Source organism: Ovis canadensis, chromosome 11 (genome assembly GCF_042477335.2).
Source record: "Ovis canadensis isolate MfBH-ARS-UI-01 breed Bighorn chromosome 11, ARS-UI_OviCan_v2, whole genome shotgun sequence".
Classification (NCBI taxonomy): Eukaryota; Metazoa; Chordata; class Mammalia; order Artiodactyla; family Bovidae; genus Ovis; species Ovis canadensis.
Genome location: NC_091255.1, coordinates 11,719,254 through 11,727,090, shown reverse-complemented (window position 1 = coordinate 11,727,090; position 7,837 = coordinate 11,719,254).

Sequence of the window (7,837 nt, the reverse complement as noted above, 5' to 3'; positions counted from 1 at the left end):
CCCATTTTTTCATGAAATGATCCCTTGGTATCTCTAATTTTCTTGAAGAGATCTCTAGTCTTTCCCATTCTGTTCTTTTCCCCTATTTATTTGCATTGATCACTGAAGAAGGCTTTCTTATCTATCCTTGCTGTTCTTTGGAACTCTGCATTCAGATGCTTATATCTTTCCTTTTCTCCTTGGCTTTTGCTTCTCTTCTTTTCACCTCTATTTGTAAGGCATCCCCAGACAGCCATTTTGCTTTGTTGCATTTCTTTTCCATGGGTATGATCTTGATCCCTGTCTCCTGTACAATGTCACAAACCTCAATTCATAGTTCATCAGGCACTCTATCTTTCAGATCTAGGCCCTTAAATCTATTTCTCACTTCCACTGTATAATCATAAGGGATTTCATTTAGGTCATACCTGAATGGTCTAGTGGTTTTCCCTGCTTTCCTCAATTTCAGTCTGAATTTGGTAATAAGGAGTTCATGATCTGAGCCACAGTCAACTCCTGGTCTTGTTTTTATTGACTGTATAGGGCTTCTCCATCTTTTGCTGCAGAGAATATAATCAATCTGATTTTGGTGTTGACCATCTGGTGATGTCCATGTGTAGAGTCTTCTTTTGTGTTGTTGGAAGAGGGTGTTTGCTATGACCAGTGTGTTCTCTTGGCAAAACTTTATTAGCTTTTGCCCTGCTTCATTCCGCATTCCAAGGCCAAATTTGCCTGTTACTCCAGATGTTTCTTGACTTCCTACTTTTGCATTCCAGTTCCCTATAATGAAAAGGACATCTTTTGGGGGGTGTTAGTTCTAAAAGCTATTGTAGGTCTTCATAGAACCATTCAACTTCAGCTTCTTCAGCGTTACTGATTGGTGCATAGACTTGGATAACTCTGATATTGAATGGTTTGCCTTGGAGATGAACCCAGATCATTCTGTCATTTTTGAGTTTGCATCCAAGTACTGCATTTTGGACTCTTCTGTTGACCATGATGACTACTCCATTTCTTCTAAGACATTCCTGCCTACAGTAGTATATATAATGGTCATCTGAGTTAAATTTACCCATTGCAGTCCATTTTAGTTCTCTGATTCCTAGAATGTCGACATTCACTCTTGCCATCTCTTGTTTGACCACTTCCAATTTGCCTTGATTCATGGACCTGACATTCCAGGTTCCTATGCAATATTGCTGTTTACAGCATTGGATCTTGCTTCTATCACCAGTTACACCCACAACTGGGTATTGTTTTTGCTTTGGCTACATCCCTTCATTTTTTCTAGAGTTATTTCTCCACTGATCTCCAGTAGCGTGTTGGGCACCTACTGACTTGGGGAGTTCCTCTTTCAGTATCCTATCATTTTGCCTTTTCATACTGTTCATGGGGTTCTCAATACAAGAATCCTGAAATGGTTTGCCATTCCCTTCTCCAGTGGACCACATTCTGTTAGACCTCTCCACCATGACGAGCCCGTCTTGGGGCATGGCTTAGTTTCATCGAGTTAGACAAGGCTGTGTTCCTAGTGTGATTAGATTGACTAGTTTTCTGGGAGAATGGTTTCAGTTTGTCTGCTCTCTGATGCCCTCTTGCAACACCTACCATTTTACTTGCATTTCTCTTATCTTGGGTGTGGGGTATCTCTTCACGGCTGCTCCAGCAAAGTGCAGATTCTGCCCCTTACCTTGGATGAGGGGCGTCTCCTCACCACCGCCCTTCATGACCTTCAACGTGGGATGGTTCCTCTAGGCCCTCCTGGGCCTGCGCAGGCACCACTCCTTGGACGTGCGGTTGCTCCTCCCAGCTGCCGCCCCTGACCTCAGACGTGGGGTAGCTCCTCTCTGCTGTTCCTGTGCCATCGCATCCTGGCACTCTCGGCTGCTGCCCCTGACCTCAGACTTGGGGTCACTCCTCTTGGCCACCAGCCTTCAGGCATGGGGTTCTCCTGGCTTCTGCCCCTGACCTCCGATGTGGGGTAGCTCCTCTCAGCTGCCCCTATGTTGGTGCATAAATATTTATAGTTGTTATGCCTTCTTGGATTGACCCCTTGATCATTATGTACTATCCTCCTTTATCTCTTATAATATTCTTTAAAGTCTATTTTGTCTGAAATAACGATTGCCACTCTGGCTTTCTTTTGGTTTCCATTCACATAGAATTTTCCATCCTTTTGCTTTATGTTTGTATGTGTCTCTAGGTCTGAAGTAGGTCTCTTGTAGGCAGCATTTATATGGGTCTTCTTTTTGTATCCATTCAGTCAGTATGTTCGCTTTGGTGGATCCATGCTATCCATTTACATTTAAAGTAATGATTTAGATAACGCTCCTAAAGGCATTTCATTAATTGTTTTGGGTTTGCTGTAAGTCTTTCTTTCTCTTGTGTATTCTGCCTACGTAAGCTCCTTTATTATTTGTTATAAGGCTGATTTAGTGGTTCTAAATTCTCTTAAATTTTGCTGTCTGTAAACCTTTTGATTTCTCCATCAGCTTTGAATGAGGTCTTTGCTGGGTATAGTAATCTTGGTTGTAGATTTTTCCTTTCAGTATCATGCTGTATTTCTGTCTTTTATTTATTTATTTATTTATTTTTTTTTTTATGTGCTCCACTTGAGGTCTCCTTTCTCCAGGTTTTAGGGCTGTATTACATTTTCCTTTTGTTTTTTGCTCTTGGAGGGAAAGGTTGGTTGTGGTTTCTGTTGTTTTCTTGTTAGGGGTGACTTGTGTCTGTACTCTAGTGGGAGGAGGTGAGGTTATTTTCTTTTAATTTTTTCCTTTGATGGGCAAGGCTATGTGAGGTAGTATATTTCACAGTGTCTGTGGGACTCTTGTCTGTTGATTATTTTTGTTTTTGTCTTGCTTTTGTTTGGGAAAATTTTCCTGGAGTGTATACTTTCAATAGCTGGGTAGTACTAAGTTTTGTGTACAGGTGTCAAAGTTCTCAGTAATTAATACCCTATGGGGTTAGGAATTCTCTGGCATCTGGGATCTTGGACTCCATGCTCTCACCTCACTGGTTCAGGTGCAACCCTTGATCAGGGGATTGGGGCTCCATAAGTAGCTTATGATAGGATTAAAGGGATTAAAGCATACACACCAAGACAAAAAGCAAAGCATTACATAAAATAAAAGTTGAACCCAGATAGATGGTAAATGCAAGATCAAGCAAGTAATTATAGAAATAATGGTATAATACAAAAATAATACAGAAGATTGACTTGATGAACAAGGGAAACCAAAAGTGATATCAACCAATTAAAAGAAGAAATAAGTATCTCTCAACCTGGAAAACTGAGTTTGAGCAGAGTGCCACTTGGGGAATATAGCAAAGGGAGCACAACAATGTAACTTACATAGTGAAAAAAGAAACAGTAAAGGAAAAAAAAGCAAAAAGAAAAAGGGAAAAAGAAGAGAAGGGAAAGAAAAGATAAAATGAAGGGTGGACGAGAATGTAAAAAAAAAAAACAAAAATTTGAAAAGCAAAAATAAATAGACATATGTGAACATTTATATATATTCAGGAATAACTATAGCCAGTAAAAAACTATAAGAAAAGCAGACAAATATATCAAAAGCAAAATCAGAAGAATCACAAAAACAGGTGAAAAACATATTAAAAACATTTATTTTATTTTTTAAATGTATTTATTGTTATTATTATTATTATTTTACTTTACAATATTGTATTGGTTTTGCCATACATCAACATGAATCCATCACGGGTGTACATGTGTTCCTCATCCTGAACCCCTCTCCCACTTCTCTCTCTGTACCATCCCACTGGATGATCCCAAACCACGAGCCCCAAGTATCCTGTATCCTTCGTCGAACCTGGACTGGTGATTTGTTTCTTATAAGATATTAAATGAAAAAAAAAAAAAAAAAGAAAAACAAAGAGTAATACTCGACAGCACTGCAAAAGGCTAATGTGAATGTAGGAATACGTAGCGGTGATAGTATGATTTAAGATTGAGAAAAGAAAAATGTTCTTAAGGTCATAATTCTTCTTGATTGTGGAACCTGACCCCATGGATGGGATTGGATTAGTGTTCTGTGATGTTCTCCTGGTTGGGGGAGCTTCTGCCTGTATTCTCTTTGATGGAGCTGGATCTCATCTCTCTGAAGGGCAATGAGTGCAGTGTTCAGTAGTAGGTTTTGGGGTGTCTATGGGGTCAATACCTTGACCACCTGATGTGAAGAACTGACTCCTTAGAAAAGACCCTGATGCTGAGAAAGAATGAAGGCAGGGGAAGGGGGCTACAGAGGATGAGCTCGTTGGATGGCATCACCAACTTGATGAACATGAGTTTGAGCCAGATCTGGGAACTGGTGATGGACTGGGAAGTCTGGCGTGCTGCAGTCCGTGGGGTTGCAAAGAGTCAGACACGACTGGGTTCAGTACGTTTTGGTGCAGTCCTTCTGGCTTTGGCAGTGTTAGACACACCGATTTTCATAGTCATGTTGAAATGGCCCTCTCAGTATATCTTCACTGCCTCCAGCCCCCTGCTTGTCCCCGGAATCTTTGCCGCTGCTTCTGTCCCCTGGTCCCACCCTGAACTGCAGGCGGAAACAGAGTAGGTAGGGGCTTGTATTGATCTTTTCTCAGCTCACAAACCCTGTCCCGTCTGCATCATGGAGACTTGTGAGGGCTTTGTTCAGCCACTTGAGCTTGCTCTCTACATCACAGGGCTTCTGTGCACTTGTTTTGGCTCACTGGGCCCTCCCTTTGTGATGGGCTTGTGTGTTATTTTGGCTCCCTGGGCCCCCCTCTGTGCCATGTGGTTTGTGTGTGCTGCAGGGGTTTGTGTGTGCCTCTCTGTCGGTCCCCAAGGCCTAGACTGCACAGTGAGGCTCGTGAGAGCTGCAGAGATCTGTATGCTGTGCTTCTCTCAGCACCCTGGGGCCACCCTCTATGATGCAGGGCTTCTGTAGGCTTCTCTTAGTTCCCCTATCCCACTCTCTAGTCAAGGCCACAGTCTGTGAGCTGTTTCTGGGCTTAGAAGTGCAGCTTTCTCTGTTTTCTGCCCTCCAAGTTCCTGCTTTCCTGGCTTTCCGAGATTCCATAGCTTCCCCTTGGGTCTGCCTTTGAGGGAACTTCCAAAGGCATGGGAACTCTTCATCCTTCATGACTCCTTCCCTCCCTTAGGGCACAAGCTCCCATCCTGAAGTTCTCCATGTCTTCCCTTTTTTATGTCTCTATCCTCTCTCCTATCTCATCCCAGGGAGCTTAGCCTATCCCCTGGAGGCCTACAGTTTTCTGCTGTTGCATCAGTTCAGTTCAGTTGCTCAGTCATGTCTGACTCTTTGCAACCCCATGAACTGAAGCACACCAGGTTTCCCTGTCCATCACCAACTCCCAGAGATTGCTCAAACTCATGTCCATTGAGTCGGTGATGCCATACAACCATCTCTTCCTCTGTCATCCCCTTCTCCTCCTGCCTTCAATCTTTTCCAGCATTAGGGTCTTCTCAATTGAGTCAGTTCTTTGCACCAGGTGGCCAAAGTATTGGAGTTTCAACTTCAGCATCAGTCCTTCTTATGAATATTCAGGACTGATTTCCTTTAGCCAGGAGAGATAAGAAAGCCTTCTTAAGCCAACAGTGCAAGGAAATGGAGGAAAACAGAATGAAAAAAAAAAAAAAAAAAAACTAGAGATATTTTCAAGAAATTTGGAGATATTAAGTGAATATTTCATGCAAAGATAGGCACAGTAAAGGATGGAAATCACAAGGATCTAACAGAGGCAGAAGAGATTAAGAAGGGGGTGGGGCAGGTACAGACAGAAGAACTGTATGAAAAATGTTAGGAAGACCTGGATAACCATGATGGTGCTTCCACTCACCTAGAGCCAGACATCAGGAATTGCAAAATTCAGTGGGTCTTGCTACAAAGCTATTTGGTCCTGGTCTTTTGTTGTTTGTTGGGAGTCCTTTAAATTTGTGATTCAGTGTTCTCAGTGGTTCTCTGTTCAGGTTTTCTTTTTTCTTATCCAGTTTGTGTTATTATATGTTTCTAGGAATTTATCATTTACTTTTAACTTTTCTGTATTTTTGATATACAGTTGCTAGTAGTAATCTCTTTTGATTCCTGTTTTCTGTGGTGTCAGCAGTAACTTCTCTTTTCATATTAGTTTTACTTACTTGGGTCTTTCCCTCTTTCTATTAATGTCTGTCTAGTTATTGAATAACTTTGTTTATCTTTTCAAAGAACTAGCACTAATTGCATTACGAATTTCTGTGTGTTTTTTTTTTTTGAATGGAGATAGAGTTGGTTTAAAATGTGTTAGTTTGTGACATAGAGGAGATATATATATATATATATATATATATATATATATATATATACACTTTCTGCCATATTAAAAAGCAGAGATATTTCTTTATGGACAAAGATGTGTTTAGTCAAAGCTATGCTTTTTCCAGTTGTTATGTATGGATGTGAGAGTTGGATCATAGAGAAAGTTGAATGCTGAAGGATTGATGCTTTTGAACTGTGGTGCTGGAGAAGCAAGTAGATCCAACGAGTGAATCCTAAAGGAAATTAGTCCTGAATATTCACTGGAAGGACAAATGCTGAAGCTGAAGCTCCAATACTTTTGCCACCTCATGGGAAGAACTGACTCATTGTAAAAGACCTGATGCTGGGAAAAATTGAAGGCAGGAAGAGAATGGGGTGACAGAGGATGATGTGGTTGGATGGCATCACTGATTCGATGGACATGAGTTTTAGCAAGCCCTGGGAGTTGGTGATGAACAGGGAAGCCTGGGATGCTACAGTCCATGGCGTTGCAAAGAGTCAGACACGACTGAACTGAATCACAAGTGTTGAAATTGAAACAGTGATTTTAATGCTCCCAACAAACAGTATTCCAGGACCTGATGGGTTTATAGGTAAATGCTATGAAGCATTTAGTAAAGAATTAAAAGCTATCTTTCTGAAACTCTTCCCAAAAACTGCACAGGACAGAATACACCCAAATTATTTCTATGATGTCACCATCATCCTAATACCAAAGCCAAACAAAGATATCATGAAAAATAAAATTATGGGCCAGTATGGAGCTTCTCTGATGGCTCAGTGGTGAAGAATTTGCCTGTAATGCAGGAGAGGCAAGAGACATGGGTTCAATTCCTTTGCTGGGAAGACCCTCTGGAGAAGGAAATGGCAACCGGCCCCAGTATTCTTGCTAAGAAAATCCCTTGGACAGAAGAGCCTGATGGGCTACAGTCCATGGGGTCACAAACAGTTGGACACAATTGAGCAACTGAGGATGCATGCACCAATTATGAACATAGAGACAAAAATCCTCAACAACATACTGGCAAACTGAATCAAACAATACATTTAAAAGGCCACATAACATTATAAAGTGAGATTTATCCCAGGGATGCGAGGATTTTTCAATATCCACAAATCAATCATTGTGGCAGTTCACATCATCTAAATAAAATAAAAAACTTATTATAATCCAATAGATCTAGAAAAACTTTTGACAAAATCCAACAATCATTTATGATAAAAAAAAAAAAAAGAACTTCAGAAATTGGGCATAGTGGGAACATACATCAATATAAAAAAGGACAGATATGACACACCTTCAGCTAATATCACATTCAGTGATGAAATGCTGAAAGCATAGTTTCAGAAGTCCTAAATGTGATAATCACAGGAGAAAAATAAACAAAAGGAATTCAAATTGGAAAAGAGGAGTAAAACTGTCACTATTTACAGATGACATGATACTATAGATAGAAAATCCTAAAGATGCTACCAGAAAATTAATAGAATTCAACAGTGAATTTGGTAGTGTTGCAGAGTACAAAATTAATACAAGAAATCTGTTTCACTTATATACA